The 17,451-nt window shown below is 35.9% G+C and overlaps 1 long non-coding RNA gene across 1 annotated transcript in view; it reads right to left on the reverse strand.

Moving 5' to 3' along the window:
- LOC129423176 (uncharacterized) overlaps window positions 1-17,451 on the reverse strand; it is a 115,826-nt gene that overhangs the window by 68,182 nt on the left and 30,193 nt on the right. The window contains exons 3-4 of the long non-coding RNA XR_008637641.2: window positions 1,179-1,375; window positions 999-1,075 (exon numbers count right to left, since the gene is read on the reverse strand). This is a non-coding gene — a long non-coding RNA (uncharacterized lncRNA). The remainder of the gene's footprint in view (window positions 1-998; window positions 1,076-1,178; window positions 1,376-17,451) is intronic.

Consider the following 17,451-nt stretch of genomic DNA (forward strand, 5'->3'; position numbering starts at 1 on the left):
CGCTGTAAAATGTTTTGGTCCTGCTCGATTCTCGTTGACTTTGAGTAAAATAATGGAAAGTTTTTCATAAGATCTTCTGGGGTCAATGTGTTAATCACATAAACTTCACAGATGCTATCGGGAGAACAAGCACCCGTCTCCCGAGTGCCTCTCGCTTAAGTTATTGGATCTTGATGACTTACAATCTTTCCCGTCACAGAAAACAACCACAGGTTTATCAATGCCATTAAAGTATTATTTTGCTTTTGTTTGTTTGTTGATCACGAAGTACAAAGTAGATGAGGAAAACTAGGATTCTGTGTACTCAGTGCGCCGCCATTGTTTGTTTACATTGCGTGAAATGGTGCGCTGTAATATGTGGAGCAGATTTATTGCGTCCTGTAGAAAAGGGGGAGTGGCGTATATCGCATTTTGGGAAAAAAGGGAGAAAAGATGACAGAATAACACTGCGGATATTGGATTTTGCGTAAAATTAAGAATTTACTTTTACTGACCTGATATAATACTGATTTTGGCAGTAACTCATTTTTTTTCCAAAATTGGCGTTTATCGCGTTTTAGAACCAAACTCTTCATATATTCATGAAGTGTTTACTATAAGGTTTGCATTTATTCTACAACATTGCAGCCAGGAGTACGTGATAAATATTCCACCGAAGAAGAAAAACGCTAAATTAAACGTTTCAATGTACTCAGTCTGACTCCCTTCAGACTGAAAAGACAAAATGGTCCTCAAAAGCAGCTCAAGCTACGGCTTTTAACCGTAAGGGTCGTCCAAATAAAACACCTCTCGCCAAACTCTGGCAGAGCTTCAGAAGTCAATTTTGATTCAACTGGAGGAAGGATGAGCTGACTTAATGGAATATGTTAATACTTCTGATAGTGGGTCACAAGTGCCTCTCTTATTATTCTAAGCTAGACAACAATGATCGTCCCAGAATCCAGTCAAGCAGCTCACAGATAGTGTGAACTTCTGAACCCCAGACAATGCCACTGTACCTGCCTCTGAGGCCATCTTGGGTGGTCCACAAACAAGGCAAGAGAGTGGGGAGGGCACATGGGGCGGGGGCTGTCCCCTAGACAAAAAAAGAGGAGAGCATTCATTAAGTAAATTAGCCTTACAGTGCAGACATTTGAAGAGATCCTCAAATTCTTTCTCTCTTTGCCATACAAACTCACTCTCGGTTGAATTGTTGTGTTTTCTCATTGCAGTCATATAGTTTCCTGTATGGCTTTGGTCATTCCACTCACTCCTGGCCGGGCTCAATGCGCTCTCTCTCTATTCTCCCTGGTGACATCTCCTAGCTTTCACAGTTAGGCATGCTGCACTGTGGATTGAGTGCGCTGCTTGGCCATTGGCTTGTAAATGATTTCTCCTGAAGAGAGAGAGAGAGAGAGAGCAATGATAATTTGTAACTCTGAGTGCTATAATGGATTCAATTGTGTGGTATAATGCCTTGTACTTGCTTTTCGAATCCTAGGAAATCATGCTCTTTAGGAGCTCACACTCGTAACTAATACATGACAGTCAAAGGTCTTAACGGTTAATTCTGACATACCAGTAGGTTTATTTGGTCTTATGTCTTATTTAAATTCTATTTTGGAAATACTTATGCAGGCAAATATTGTGCCTGCAGGTGAAACTTTCACAGCCGCCACACTGGGTAAACTATGTACATATACCATTATGTGTTCAACTGAGCATGGATGTGTTTACGGCCATAAGGTTCAACGTGCGTGACAGAGCTAAATGCCCATCGCTGAATGTCTTAAACCTTCTGGATTACTGCCAGCAATGCCCATGAAAATTTATAGTATTGTGGTGTGGACTGGACCATATAAAACATGTGTCCCAGTCATGTATTTATGTATTAGTAAAGGGATCATGTAAAACCCACGCTATTATAATACCTCAAGCATGGACAAAACATGTGATGCTGTATATTTATACAGTATAAAGAGCATGAGTTGCAATCCTAATATATTACGACAGTATTGTTCGAACCTTGTGGCCATTAAATAAACACAATAAATTGCAACCCACCCTACTGCACTCCGGCCTTGAATTGAGCATGTGACAAAATTAAATAATAAATTACAACGCTGCCACGTTTGATTAATTGCAGTTTTAACATACATGTTAAATGCAATAATAAAAGAGGTCATTATTCACTTTTCTTATGGAACCCTCATAAAACCAGCCAGCGTATAAATCCTCATAGGAAACCCATTTGAATTGAAATCAATTTCCTTGCTGGGACAGGGCCCTTAGATGCCCACACACAGAAACAGCTGATCCATAGAGTTTAACACAAGAGTCGTGTCAAAACGTATCTCCGATATGAATCTTTGTCAGACGCTGTTTTATTGACCTACACCCCCACCCTCGCCCACCTTGTGAAAAGCTAAAGTAAATGACAGCATTTTAAATAATCTACGAAATTGCTGCATTAAGATAATTGAAGCCTTTATAAGAGTTTATCCAGCTTTAAATGTCTGGAGAGGACCTTGCTGTTTGCAGAGGAAAGTTGGCAGGGCATTATGCCGAAGGCCCTATTAAAATTATCATTAAAAAGGAATAAAAAATCTTGATCGGAAGGAAGTAAATTGATTCCTTTATTGTGGGTCCTGATGATATTTTTTTACTTGAATTACAAAATATTTCATTTTTGAATTTGAATCATAACTAATTAAAAAATAACTTTTCATGCTTTTAAAGAATGAAGATTTACTCACACAATACAAAGTCTCACAGTGCTAATATGGGTTTCCTCTGCTAGTCTTATCAAAACAGAGAGCTGGGCTGTTTGGTTGTGAACTAGTGAAATACATTGAGCTGCACCTCATTAAAATTCCAAACACTCTCACAATTATAAACTCTCAAGTTTGTGTTAGCTGATAAGACTCAATAGGTTGTAATAGCACCTCTTACATACTTAAACCAATATTATTGTAATATGGCATGTTTTTTCTAAAAGATAAAAATGATCTCCAGTTGAAGCCTAAATCAACAATGACAAATGTTTCAATTATAAAGATGGCATGTATGTTTATTATTGTTATTACTAAAACAGATGTTATTTTCTTCAGGGGCGTCATGCACCAATATTTTTTTAAGGGGGCAAACTGTGCACAGCTCACAGAAATTTGTGCATTCACAGACATCAAACAAAATATTAAAGAGCTTTCAGTCTTTTCCAGGGCACTTACATTTTTAACAATCTGAACACCCCTGCATTTATGCAAAAACCGCCAAAATAAAAGTGTTGACTAACTTTCATATCAAATACTATTTCATCGGAATAATTACATATTGGTATCATATTTATATCTGAAACAGAATGTTTTATTTATTTAAGTTTTAATAAAATACTTGTTTAAGTGTGCCATTTATGCATTTTGCACAACAACTGCGTTATCCTATAAAATTAACGTAGTTTTGAATCCATAAAGTATATAAACAACAAAAATGACATAAGCTGAAGCCACGTGATTGATTTTAATTTTAATAATGATTTTATAAATTTGTAGATATACACTCCAAAAACAAACGGTGCCACAGCACCAAAAGTGGTTCTTTGCTCGTAATCAGAGAAGAACCGTTTTTAGTGCCATATAGCACCGTTGAAGCACCAGTGAAGCACCTGTGTAGAACCACACAGGGGCCATACAGCACCACATATGGTTCTACATAGCACTACATGGTTCTACACAGGTGCCTCACCGGTGCTTCACCGGTGCTATATGGCACTAAAAATGGTTCTTCTATGATTACGAGCAAAGAACCACTTTTGGTGCTATATAGCACCGTTTGTTTTTAGAGTGAAACTATTAGAGTAACGCATTATTGCATCAAATTTTACCTCATATGTGAGCATGTGTGATCCCGCACCCCCGTGTACTCTAGATAACTTTGGCGTTGTACCAAGAAGATGAATCTAGAAATCTACTAATATAACGTCGAGACTGTCACATTTAAACCATACATTTTCTAAACAGAGGAGGTTAACTGCACATTGCCGTACTGGGGTTTGGAAATGTTGTGAGCGTTTCTTACACGTTTTAATTCCTCAGATAGGAAAATGCAGCAGCAACAGCGCTCAGATGCTAATGACGTCTGCGACTGCGCTGCCTGCAGCGCCTGCCGCCAGAATAAAGGCATGTTACATAACACAATCAAAACACTATCAAAACGCAAAAATCTCTGAAAAGTGACAAGGAGGCAGCACAGAATTGATAATATCGTGCAAATTAAACAGATTAAAAGACAAATAACAGATTAATGGATGCTTCTTTGATTTTGAGGTTGCATGCAAAATCAATTTGGCTCAAAAAACCAAGTTGGCAGGTGCCCCCTCAGTTTGAATGGGGCATGCACCTGATGTCAAGGTGCCTTTATTTCAGACTGATCTCATGAAAAGTCATGTTATAGTTATGCAGTTATTTTATTAATTTATTCGTGTCCATGGCACAAAATTCTGCTTTTTTCGTGCCTTGAGGACGAATGTATTTTTCGTGACACTCGCACGAATTTCTATAAATACACTGAAAAAAATGATTAATTGAATTTAATAAATTTTTTTAAGGTAAGTGGTTGCAATCAATTTATTTAAGCTACATTTAAACAAAAAAGATAAGTAACGTAAAATAAAATATAAAACTTTTGTTTAAATGTAGCTTAAATAAATTGATTGCAACCACTTACCTTAAAAAAATGTATTAAATTCAATGAATCATTTTTTCAGTGTAGTTTCTCGTGTCCGTGGCACGACTTTCTTTTTCGTTTCATTTTATGTATTGTTTTCTCATTGCTTTTTCCTATTTTCTTACCATTGTCGCTTGGGGTTAGAATCAATTTCTGTTACATTTTTAGACATCCTAAACCAAACTCTAAACCCAACTCCAGGCAAGAATAGTTTAAAAAGAGGAAGAAAAACACGTAGAAACCAATAACTAAAAGTACACCCTCCTAACCTCAAATCTAACCCCAACCCGAAGCGACAATGGTCAGAAAACAGGAAAAAAAAAAAACAATACGTAAAATGACACGAAAAAAGGCGTGCCACGGACACGAGAAACTATTTATGGAAATTTGTGCAAGTGTCACGAGAAGGACATTCATGCTAAAGTCATGAAAAAAAGCTGAATTTCGTGCCATGGACACAAATAAATTAATAAAATTTTGCGTGACTATAACACAACTTTCCGTGAGATCATGTTGATTTGTTTATATATAAGCAATTTTTACAGGGTCCCTTTAAGTCAGACAAACATGATCCACTGCCGTCAATGTGAAATTACACTCTCTGATATCATTTGTAAAAGGATGTGCTAAAGTGAAATGACTCAATTAGGTTACAATATACAGATTTCAGCAGCTGGGGAATTAATTGCCTAAGTGCTCATTAGGCATTCAGTTTGGGCAATTAGATTCCTTTTAGTCTGGCAGAATAAATGACTTTCCAGTAATTGGACTTGCAGACAGCTAGCACCTGAAATGAACTGTATTGCAAAGTCTCATTAAAATAAATACATTAAATAAAAATTAAATGGAAAATGAACGAGCCGCGCGTGTGCTACTGTTATTGTGTATCCGAACTGTGCTTTGTTTTTCACCTCTCTTGGTAAAATATTTATCACTTTTATCCTCTTCTAAACGCAAAACCTGCCTTGACCTCTAGCAGATTAAGCGAGTAATAAAACTTCTTTCTTTTACAAATGCATGCATAAACACACTTTGCTAAATTGTTTTACAAACAGGTTTTCTAAACACTTTGTGGCAATGTTGATGTGTTGGTTGAGATGCTCAAACGAAAAGATTAACATTTTAATACCACTGTGTTTAACCGACAAATTAAGTTCTTATAATTGTTTGGGCATATTAAGCTAGGAGAAATTATATTACAAGAAACATTAAAGAAAGTGTAAAACAAATAACAGACAGCTTTAACTTTTTTGTATGTATGGATGGACATACAGATTAATTGTACACTTCTAAAGACCGTTTGATGGAAGGTTATAGTCCTCCATGTTTTACCTTGAACTATGTAGAGAATGTGTGCTTGAAACATTTTTCAAGGAATTGGTAGTGAACTGATTTATGGCCCGTATGGTTCAGTATAATTAATTTTATGCATATGACTTCTGTTACATGGATTCATCACTGTGGGGTTTCTTATCGTCTGGTTGAAGAAAGATAAAATCCTCTCTCTGGAAAGGAAAATATCTCTTAAAGGGCAATCGTCTCTTAATGAACTGAAAATCCTTAGAATCTAAAAGACATCTTAAAGGGATAGTTCACCTAAAAATTCTGTCATTATTTACCCTCATGTTGTTATAAATCTGTATAAGTTTCTTACTTCTGCTGAACACAAAATAAGATATTTGAAGAAAATGATGGTAAGCATGCAGTTGATAGTACCCATTGATTTCCATAGTATTTCTTTATCCTACTATGGAAGTCAATAGGTAGGGGAGAGCAGGGGCAAAAGTAAATTTTTTAAGAAAAACGTAATTTTAAAAGATAGTGTCATAGACAGAGATATATTTTTAGGGCTGTCAAAAGATTAATCGCGATTAATCGCATACAAAATAAAAGTTTGTTTTTGCAAAATATATACTGTGTGTAATTATTTTGTATATATAAATACACACACATGCATATGAAACATTTACATGCATATAAATATTTATTTAGATTTTAATATATTTTAAATTATATATAAATAAAAAATGTATACATAAATAACATTTTTCTTTAATGTATACATGTATGTGTGTGTATTTCTATGTAGATGATAATTATACACAACACACACACAAATATATTATGTGCAAACAATTTATTTTGTATGCGATTAATCGCGATTAATCTTTTGTCAGCCCTAATATTTTTGCTGTGGTCAATAACTCACAAGTGTGGCCAATCAATACCAGGTGAAAATTACGACTTCAGTATAATTTCACTTTGTACATAAGTAGCGAATTGTTACTTTTGACCCGGTCATCTGGGACGAAAGTAACACACAGGTGTGTCAAAAGTAACACAACAGAACAAGATACATCTTGTTTTTAGTAAATATACATGACTATGACATTGTTAATATGTAACTGCAAACTTATTTTTTCATTTTTCTTTGCTAAAAATAATTAAATTACATTTTAAATTTCAGTTTCATTAAATGTTTCAAAACCAACCCGACAGTACAAACTTGAATTGTTGAGAATAAAACACTTTTAACAGTATTAACACAGTTAAATCAAATTAGAATAATATAAGTTTTCAACATGCAACAGTAGCAGCGGGACAAAGAAAACAAGTGTTTCGTTTCGTCCCGACAGGAACTCCTGACATTTAAACCCAATTTACTTTTATTTAAAAAAAAATTCTGTAAAGGCAAACTTCAGGATGTGTTACAGCACTAAATAACATGTAGATTGATCAGTATTTTAACACATGAAACGAGAAACACAACGCGTTATAAGAAAAAAATTAACGCTTTAGGAATTTACTTATCATGGTCAAATGCAAAATTATGACAAAGTAGCACAATATTTTTCAGCTCTGTCAAGGGTTGCTTGCTAAAAATGCTGTCATAGTTCGGAATAGTCAGGGTTCTGAGAAAATCACTTTGTTACTTTCGTCCCGCGTTACTTTCGCCCCGGTTCTCCCCTACCGTGAACCAGAGGTGTCAAGTAACGAAGTACAAATACTTCGTTACATTACTTAAGTAGATATTTTGGGTATCTATACTTTACTTGAGTAATTATTTTTCAGACGACTTTTTAATTCTACTCCTTACATTTTTACGCAATTATCTGTACTTTCTACTCCTTACATTTTAAAAATCGCCTCGTTACTTCTATTAATTTCAACTTGTTTTCTTTTTTACATTTCGGCTTGTCATCGTTAAAAAAACCTATCTTGATAAATTGCATCATCCAGATGAATCTGATTGTGGTTGGATGAGAAGTATAAACATACACCATTCCGACACCCTATTGGTTTGTACGCAATCCCCGCCCCCCAGCTGACTGCAGATGATCAAAAGTTTGTTCGATAGCGCTGCACAGAGAAACATAAAAGAACCGCGAGAGCGATTAGAAAGCATGCGGAGCAGTTGGAGCAGTTTGCTCTCGCGATGCTTTGATATCATCCGCCATCCGTTTGTACAGTAACAGAACGCGGCATTCTGTCTTCAAATGGAAAAGTACAAAATAAAACTCGCGCATCACTTTCAGGTCAGTTCACATTCACAAGCCTGTGTAAATGTATAGCTGGCTGCTGACACCACCTCATCTGTGTGATTTACATAGTGTAACAATACCAATTTATATCATGTAACTTCAGTTGTTCAACTTAAATGACATTGTGCTGCGTTGCATTTTGAAGCATGGCAAAGATATCTATGCTAAAGACATTGTTGTTTTGTATATGCTAATAACTACCCTAAATTTTATTTGCATTAACAAAACCTACTTAGCTGAATGCTTGAGTGTTAAATCAATCAAACAAATAATCATACATACCAACTTTTGCTTTTGTTAATAGACATCAGCTGTTTCCTTAAACCTGACTTTTAATTTACTTACAATAAAGACATTTAGTAATTCTCCAAAATTGCTTGGATTTATACTGACTAAAGTATACAAAAGTCCATTAGCTACACAAGTACAGATGCAGAAATATAGGCTATAATATATAATTGCATATTTGTAGTTTGTGTTGCTGTCAAAATACATATATAAATGATAACAATAGCATATTTGTATTCTCACACATACTATAGTTGTGTGTGATTTTGTTGTTTTTTAACTAAAGAGGGCACCACTGTAAAAGTTTGGCCACCAGCGGCACTGCTCTGAAGATTGACTTTTTACACCATTAAAATATTTATAGGCAACTAGTCATCATATCTTCCTCTCTATGGAACACATGTTAATGCTCAGTAGTACACATATATGGTTCTTTAATGCAGTGGTTATCAAACCTTTTTTGCGGCCTCCCTTGTGTACAGTGGATTGACATAAACATTCTAAAACTTAAAATTTGAATTAAAGAAAACATTTTAAATTATACAATTTATTGCTTTTGTTTAGTAGCCTTATTTTTCTGAGGTTTAATTACACAGAATTTATAATAAAGTAATGTATTTCATAAAATATTATAAAACTGGGGCCCCTGGCACCATCTGGCAACATCCAGTTTGAGAACCACTGCTTTAATGTATTTGTTTGCATTGTATTGAAATGCGTTCATTTTTAATGGGCCACCGTATGTGGTTGAAACAGATAGCCTAGTGCAGGGGTAGGCAACATGGAGTGCCGATGTCCTGCAGTGTTTAGCTCCAGGTCTAATCAAGCAGACCTGAACAAACTAATAAAGGTTAAAGTCACCTGAAACTACAGGTAACCAAGGTTTTATAAGGGTTGGAGCTAATCTGCAGGACATCGACACTCCAGGACTGACGTTGCCTACCACTGGCCCTAGTGCATCCCACATTTTTTAACATTAACATTTTAATAACACTATAGTTATTATGGCCTTTAGAAACATTTTTTAGAGAAGATAGGGTAGTGCCCAAAAGGCCCCTGTGGTGCGGCTTAGGCTTTTTTCTTTAATGACATTTTTTTCCTTACATTACTTTTACTTTTATAATTTAAGTAGTTTTGAAACCAGTACTTTTTCACTTTTACTTGAGTAAAAAGCTTGAGTTGATACTTCAACTTCTACAAAAGTCTTTTTAAACCCTAGTATCTATACTTCTACTTGAGTAATGAATATGAATACTTTTGACACCACTGCCGTGAACTGTGTGCTTGCCACCTTTAATCAAAATTTCTTCTTTTGTGTTCATCAGAATAAAGAAACTCGTGTTTAGAAGAACATACTGTTAAGGGTGAGTAAATGATGACAAAATATAATTAAAATATATATTTTTGGGTAAACAATCACTTTAAGAATAGGTTTAGGATACAGAAATGAACCTGCACTTTTATATATCTTTATTTGTTATGAACATCCCAAGGTCATCCATTTGTTATCTGTGAAACTGTGACAGTCTCCTACATTTTACTGCCGGAATTTTACCAGATTGAAGTGTCATTTTTTTGTAAATAAACTCAAACATTTCACTGCGAAATCAATGCAGGCTAGGCCCTTTTCTTTAAAAAAAATAATGAAAAAACATTGCATTGTGGGATATTTTTGTAAATAGTTTTAGTTTAAAGTCAAAATTATAAGAATCAGTTTTTTGATTAGGCTTGGGTCTAAATCAAATAACAAGAACACAAAAAACTAAGGTTTTTGATAGACATCTGATGGAAGAACTAAAAGGTCTACTATCCAAAAATGATTTTGATAGGACCACAATTTCTATATAGATATTTAAATTCAAACTAATATATTTGTTAATTTACTTGTATGTTTATTAAATTGTAGATGTTATCAAGTAGGGGATTTTAGGCTGATAAAATGAAATACTTTTACACGTTTGGTCTTTAAATGTCAACGTTACTACAGACTACAATTGAATCCATTTCACCCCACACTTTTAAAAGACAAAACGACACCTCTGATTGCACGAGAAAAGGCTATGGGTCCCACAGGAAGGAAAGAGAGAGAGAAAGACAGACAGAACAACTCACTCAGTGGACAGGTGAGACTGATACTCTGAGTTTCTCCCTTCAGGTGTCTGTCATGCTCATGGGGCAGATAATTGGATGTGAAACACATCACACAGAGAGCTGAAGGAGCAGAGTCAGGACCAATTTTGGGCTTGTTTTACTAAGTGACTGATGACCAAACTGGGGTCAGGAGTAATGAAGACTACAGACGTTGCTGGAGATCTCAGGGACAATCGGTCAGCAGGGAGGGAGCGGCTCAGGGAGAGGTGGTCCTGGGGGTGTGTGAGTGGTACAGTCCATAGGGAGATAAATTCCACAAAAACGCAGAGGACAAAGAGATGACAGAAGCCTACTGTGACACCCGGAGTAGATTCAAGGAGATCTATTAAGCTCAGGGGCACAGGGCTGGAGGATGTGAATGACGCACATGTGAAGCCAAACTGGCAAGTCAGAAAACACATTTGCCTTCCACCCGTTAACACTATAATGTTGTAATCTATTTCCTTTTTAGAAATTTATAGTCCCCAGTTATTTTCTCACAAGGTAAAAATCTAGGTGTCAACCAAAGAGTTTATTCCCCTACAGAAACATCTTGATCTCCACTGGAATGTCAACGGCTATATTTATGCCGTAATGAAGATAAGGAATTATGGCGTACTGCCCGGGATTTATGTCTGCTATCTTTGCCTTTAAAAGTCCTAATCAATTCTACCAGAGAGGGAGAGAATATTCCCTTTAGTGAAAGAAAGCAAGGGGTATATACTCGAGAGAAAAAATAAACTACCCATGCACTAATACAAATTTTCAAAGTAACCAGAAGGAAAACAAATATCACAAATAAGATCTCTGTAGCATCTCACTTGTTTCTGTTAGACAGCAATGAGATTACACGGAGAGCAAATGGAGACTTAATTGGAGGCTTAAGTGTCTTGCTTCTCAGATTTTTCTTCTGAGAAACTGGCCATAGTAATGTCACATGTCAAGACAAATTAAGATAGGCCAAGCTATCCACATGCATCGTCTTGTCTATATTGTTGCAGAATTGAAACAGTTGTCTCATGTGAGTCCATTTTAAATTCTGCTGAGGAATTTTAACAGAAGCATCTCATACAAATTGATACTGAAACATTGCAATACTAAAAAATTGTTAGTTTAACTTAAAAAAATAAGTTATCTAGTTGCCTTAAAATGAGTTAATTCAATGTAAAAAAAAATTGTTGACAATGGGTCTCATTCACTAAGCATGCATACGCACAAATTTGTGCGTGAGATTTGCGTACGGATGTTTTCACGAACAAATCGTGATTCAACAAAAACTTTCGTATCAAAATGTCTTCTAGATGTACGCAAAAATTCAAGAAAACCTAAAACCACTCGTATGCAATAATCACGTACACTATAATCAAATACTAGGCTATAATTATAATGTGTATGATAATCTTGATATATAAAATTTACATGATTATATTTTATATTATAATATATATTGTATTATATATTATTACATCCCAGTCTCACGGCAAGTCACATTTATTTATTAATTTATTTGTGTTTGCTGACACAAATTTCCACGGTTTTCCGGACTCTGGAAACGAATGTCTTTTTCGTCCTTCCCAGCACAAATTTCTATCAATGGCTTTTCATGTTTGTGCCAAGACTTTCTTCATCGTGTCATTTTATATTTTGTTTTCTCGTTGTTTCCTATTTTTTGACCATTGTCGCTTAGGGTTTGGGTTAGAATCACTTTCTGCGACTTACTAACCCAAACCCCAACTCCAGACGAAAATACTTTTAAAAGCAGATGCAAAACATGTAGAAACCAATGCATAAAATTACATCCTAACGCAAACCTGGAATCTAACCCCAAGTGAGAATGATTTGAAGATGGAAAGGAACGATGAGAGGGAAAATAAAATGACAACGATAAAGACAGTCATGGCACAGACTAGGGATGCATATCAATTAATCGCGATTAATCTATAGCAGAATAAATTTTTTTTTTACATCATATATGTGTGTGTACTGTGTATAATAACTTTGTATAGTTAAATGCACACACATGCATGTATATATTTAAGCAATGTTTACATGTGTATATACATTTGTATATTTGTGTATAATTTATATTATATATAAAAATAAATACTTAATATATAAATATATTTTTTTCTTAAAATTATACATGCATGTGTGCATATTTATATTTACATAATTATTATACACAGTTCACACACATATATGATGTAAACAAAAACTTTTATTCTGCTATAGATTAATCGCGATTAATTGATATGCATCCCTAGCACAGACACAAAAACCCATTGATAGAAATTCGTGCTGGGAAGGACAAAAAAGACATTCGTCTCCAGAGTCACGAAAAACAGCGAAAATTCGTGTCAGCAAACATGAATAAATAATCAAAATTTTCGTTACTATAACATGACTTGCGTGAGACTGTGTTGATTATTATACATGATCTATATTATTATTATATACATTATATTATACATATTATATTATACATATTACATACAGAAGTTCAAGGGTGTGTACACTCTAAAAATGGCTGGGTTATTTTTGACCCATAATGGGTAAATATTGGACAGTACACATGCTGGGTTAAAAATAACCCAATGTTGGGTTGTTGTTATGCAACCATGGATTATAATAACCCAACAGTTGGGTTATAACAACCCAGCATTGGGTCATTTTTAACCCAGCTGTGTGTTCTGTCCAATATATACCCATTATTATGTGTCTAAAATAACCCAGCCATTTTTAGAGTGTATAAATACGTACGCAATTATTAGTGAGACCCAATGTTTCTACACAGTAAACTATTTAGTCAAATCAACTTAAAATTTTAAGGGAAGCAGATTTTTTTTTTTTTTTTTAAGTTGAACAAACAAATCATTTTTTTACAGTGAACTCTCAGTAAAGACACCTTATAGGTACAAAAGAGCCATAGAGTATTAACATTTGCCTCGCTTATGCAACAGAATTGGTATTTTATACTGCAATTATATTTAAATGGCAAAACAGGATGACTCAAGCTCTTTTACTATTTCCAGTTACATTTAACTCACTCATAGGTTAACCAACAACCTTATATTATGCCACATTTAAACGTTTCACCCCATTACACATCATCTCTTTGCAAATAAGTCCACTGCCTGACGGCTCTCATTCATGTCTATCAAATGTTATTGAAAACACTTAAGGTCCCTTCTCTGCTCCACAACCGTCACCTTGTGTGTTTGCAAAACAAAGAAGTATGCAGCAAACCCGCATATTGATGTCAACACAGCCGCAGGTCATTTAGAAACAGCTCCGCTCGCGCACGCCGCTGATCTGCGGGATCTGTATTACAGTGAGATGAAGGTAGAGAAAAACCCTGTTAGATGCACGACCTCCGTCACAGAACACATTTTGACTGAATTGATCTGGATGATATGAATAATTTAGGAGACACCAAAGGAGGCAATATAAATGCACACATATATTCTAATCGCTCAAGCAGCTGTTCCGTAAACGCTGTTTTTTGCTGTCTTGGTGCAATGGAGAACCTTCGCCTGCTCCCGGGCTAAATTAATCCGGAAATATATCCTCCTCTTCTATTCCGCATTCAAAGGTATTCATACACAGGTGCATAATAATTATTTTGAGATTAAACCCAGGCTGGAATTTGTCTCTCTATATGAGGTGCAATGAAAAAAAACATTTATTGTCATCTGACCTTTAACTTGCTTGTAAGCACATTTTTCGAATAAGGCAAAGTAACATATATCCTCAAGCTTTATCTGTTTCTAATCCAACTGACACCACAAACTTGTCTAACGTGTGTTACTGTAAATAATGCTAAAAATATGATTGCTCTCAAGAGCCACGATAGACTCCAAGATACATCCTTTAAAATGGGTGCCTAAATTGTTTCCTATGAGTAATGCATATATAATGAAAAGCTGTTGTTGTCCTTTCAAGTAATGCATGACTATTTTATAAATCCAAAAAATCTTTTATTAGATGAGGACGATCCTAAGTGTCAACCTGTACTGTAGATACCTGACTATGAAAAAAATTACATTTATGTGGAAAACCCCCATTAAATAATCTAAGCAACTTGTAGGCTTGCAACATTGCAGCAATGTTAGCTTACATTTATGCATTTGGCTGTCCAAAGCAACTTACAGTGCATTACAAGGTATAGCCTACATTTAACCAGTATGTGTATTCCCTGGGGTTCACTGTCTGAAGAGATAATTAAATCCCAGCATGCATTAAAATATATTGTTTTAAAACACACAAATTATGAACACTTAACACTACAAAGTCACCTTATCAAGCAGAAAAAGCACCCATTTCACCACTGGTCTACTAGTTAAAAGAAGGGATTCTTTCCATGTTTATACCGAAGGGGTTTGTTTCTGTGAATCTATTTACGCCGACGATAACACGGCACATCTTGCGCCAATCACAACTGTACGTTTAGTAAACTATTAACAGCACGGCATGGTCTAGAGAACATTAAATTTGTAATGACTCTATGGTGATGAGGAGATGGGGCCAAGCTGTGCATGGTTCAGCAGTTTCAGCAGTCTGAGGAGAAAATAGATAGGATGCAAGTAACAGATGGCCTATAGAAAATTGTTCATCTGGACACAAACAAAGACCCTAGGAATGATTTAATGAGCATTTTGGACCCCGGTAATGATTTAATGATCATTCTGGCCTCACCTATTATTTATATGGACATATAATCAACTGAAAAACCATATTTTACCACTGAACAACGAATGTCAAATGCAGACCTCGTCAGTCATGAAGACAATCCGTCAACAACAATCCTCACCCATCATACATTCCCACCGAGGCGGTTGCTTTGTTTATTGTGGCCCTGGTCCCATATTTATAATGCATCTGTTCTACTGATACAATATTCATGATATCTATATAGCGGGAAATGGTCTCTTAATTGAAAACTTCAACGTAAATGTTTTGTATTATGTCAATTTTGTCTTGTGACAGGGAGCTGCTGTCATACGAATTGCATGCGTCATACAGCTTTTAATAAATATTAGCCTCTTGGTATTTTTGCGCATGAACGCTGTTAATAAAAATTGTTTACGCTTATGTCTAGTAAACAAGAAGAAGATGACGAACGTTAAATTAGAACTTAATGACTGGCATGTGTGTCACACGCGCAGCGTGTCGCGGCGCATAACGGGATCCCGGGGTCAACCGGAGGCACAGGTTAATTAATGGACTGAACCACGCGTAGATTGAAAAGCACAAGGCTCAAGTTTAACTAGAGCTGCAGGGTATAACACTGACAGATGCCCTATTTCAATGTTAATGATACCAGAACCCTGGACGAATAATTACATTCAAAGCTTTCCCTTGTAAAATGACAATAAGCGGGACGCCAAAAATGACTTTCTTGATGAGAGGGCAACGCAGCTGGGGACATGTGGCACGAGTCAGGGGAATCCCTCAGCAACACCTAAAGAGCCATTGTCTCACTTACGGCGTGCGCTCAGGGCCGCTGTGCCTCATGAAGAGACTGATTTAGGCCCTGATAAGGGAGAGACTGCTCCATTTAGCTGTTCGCTGTGTGCCATGTGGTCTCATCAAAGGATCATTGCAAGCGTTTTAATTTACCTCTGGCCCTGATGGTGCTGCTCCTCCCATTGTTCTGTATTGGATAGGCTTCCCTTGCTCTGCTGGTAACAGGTGCTGTGTTGACACCAGCCAGGCATGCCATTGTACAGGCATTTAGATGGAAAGCATCACTGTCATTTATTGCCGTTGGAAGATAGCATTAGATATCACAGCGTTGTGGAAAGGCCTTGTAAGGTACAGTTGAAAGAATCATTAAACAAAATCTGGCATTTACTCAATCTTACATTTCTCCAAACCTGTTCATCATTATTTGTTTTGTAAAGCAGACAATTAAAAATACATTCTGTAGCTTTTGCAATTCATGCTCAATACAGCTTTGTGTGAGGAGCTTAGTTTAAGTTGCATCCACAGATAAGGAGTATATTCCTGTCTGTATATTCCTGCCAGGCAACCTATGCTTATAATGTGTGCAGAGTTTAAAAAACCTGGCTGTGCAGGTACGATACATGTGCACTCTTCGACGAAAATTGCATCACGCGTACACGTAAAAAAATTACTATACTTCAGCCTTAAAGCAACATGCTAAAAACAAAAGCCGCTAAATGCCACCTCCATCAAAAATAAGATAATTAAATTAACCAAATGCTCTCGGTACGTACTATGTTTATCAAATGCTTTTTCTTCAAATCCACATAATGGGACACTCCACTTTCTTTGAAAATAGGCGGATTTTTCAGCTCTTCTAAAGTTAAACATTTGATTTTTACCGCTTTGGACTCCATTCAGCCAATCTCCGGGTCTGGCGGTACCACTTTTAGCATAGCTTAGCATAATCCATTGAATCTGATTAGACCATTAGCATTGCGCTCAAAAATGACAAAAGAGTTTCAATATGTTTCCTATTTAAAGCGTGACTATGATATTACGGAGTGTCCGAAAATAGTCCCCTTGGTTACTTTCACTAGCATGAGACTATTTTCGTGCACTGCATAATATCTATGCGCCTACTGCAGCCATGTTACGGCAGCAAAGTCTTTGATTATTACGCTAAAATGAAAGTATAGTTCCTAGGCATATCGTCCTAGAAAATTGCAATTTTTAACTTTCCATTGGTTTTGGTACACAGTGTAACTCCAGAAAAGTCAAGTTTTAAATAGGAAAAAAATTGAAACTCTTTGGTTATTTTTGAGCGTGATGCTAATGGTCT

The sequence above is a fragment of the Misgurnus anguillicaudatus genome, chromosome 9 (genome assembly GCF_027580225.2).
Source record: "Misgurnus anguillicaudatus chromosome 9, ASM2758022v2, whole genome shotgun sequence".
Lineage (NCBI taxonomy): Eukaryota > Metazoa > Chordata > Actinopteri > Cypriniformes > Cobitidae > Misgurnus > Misgurnus anguillicaudatus.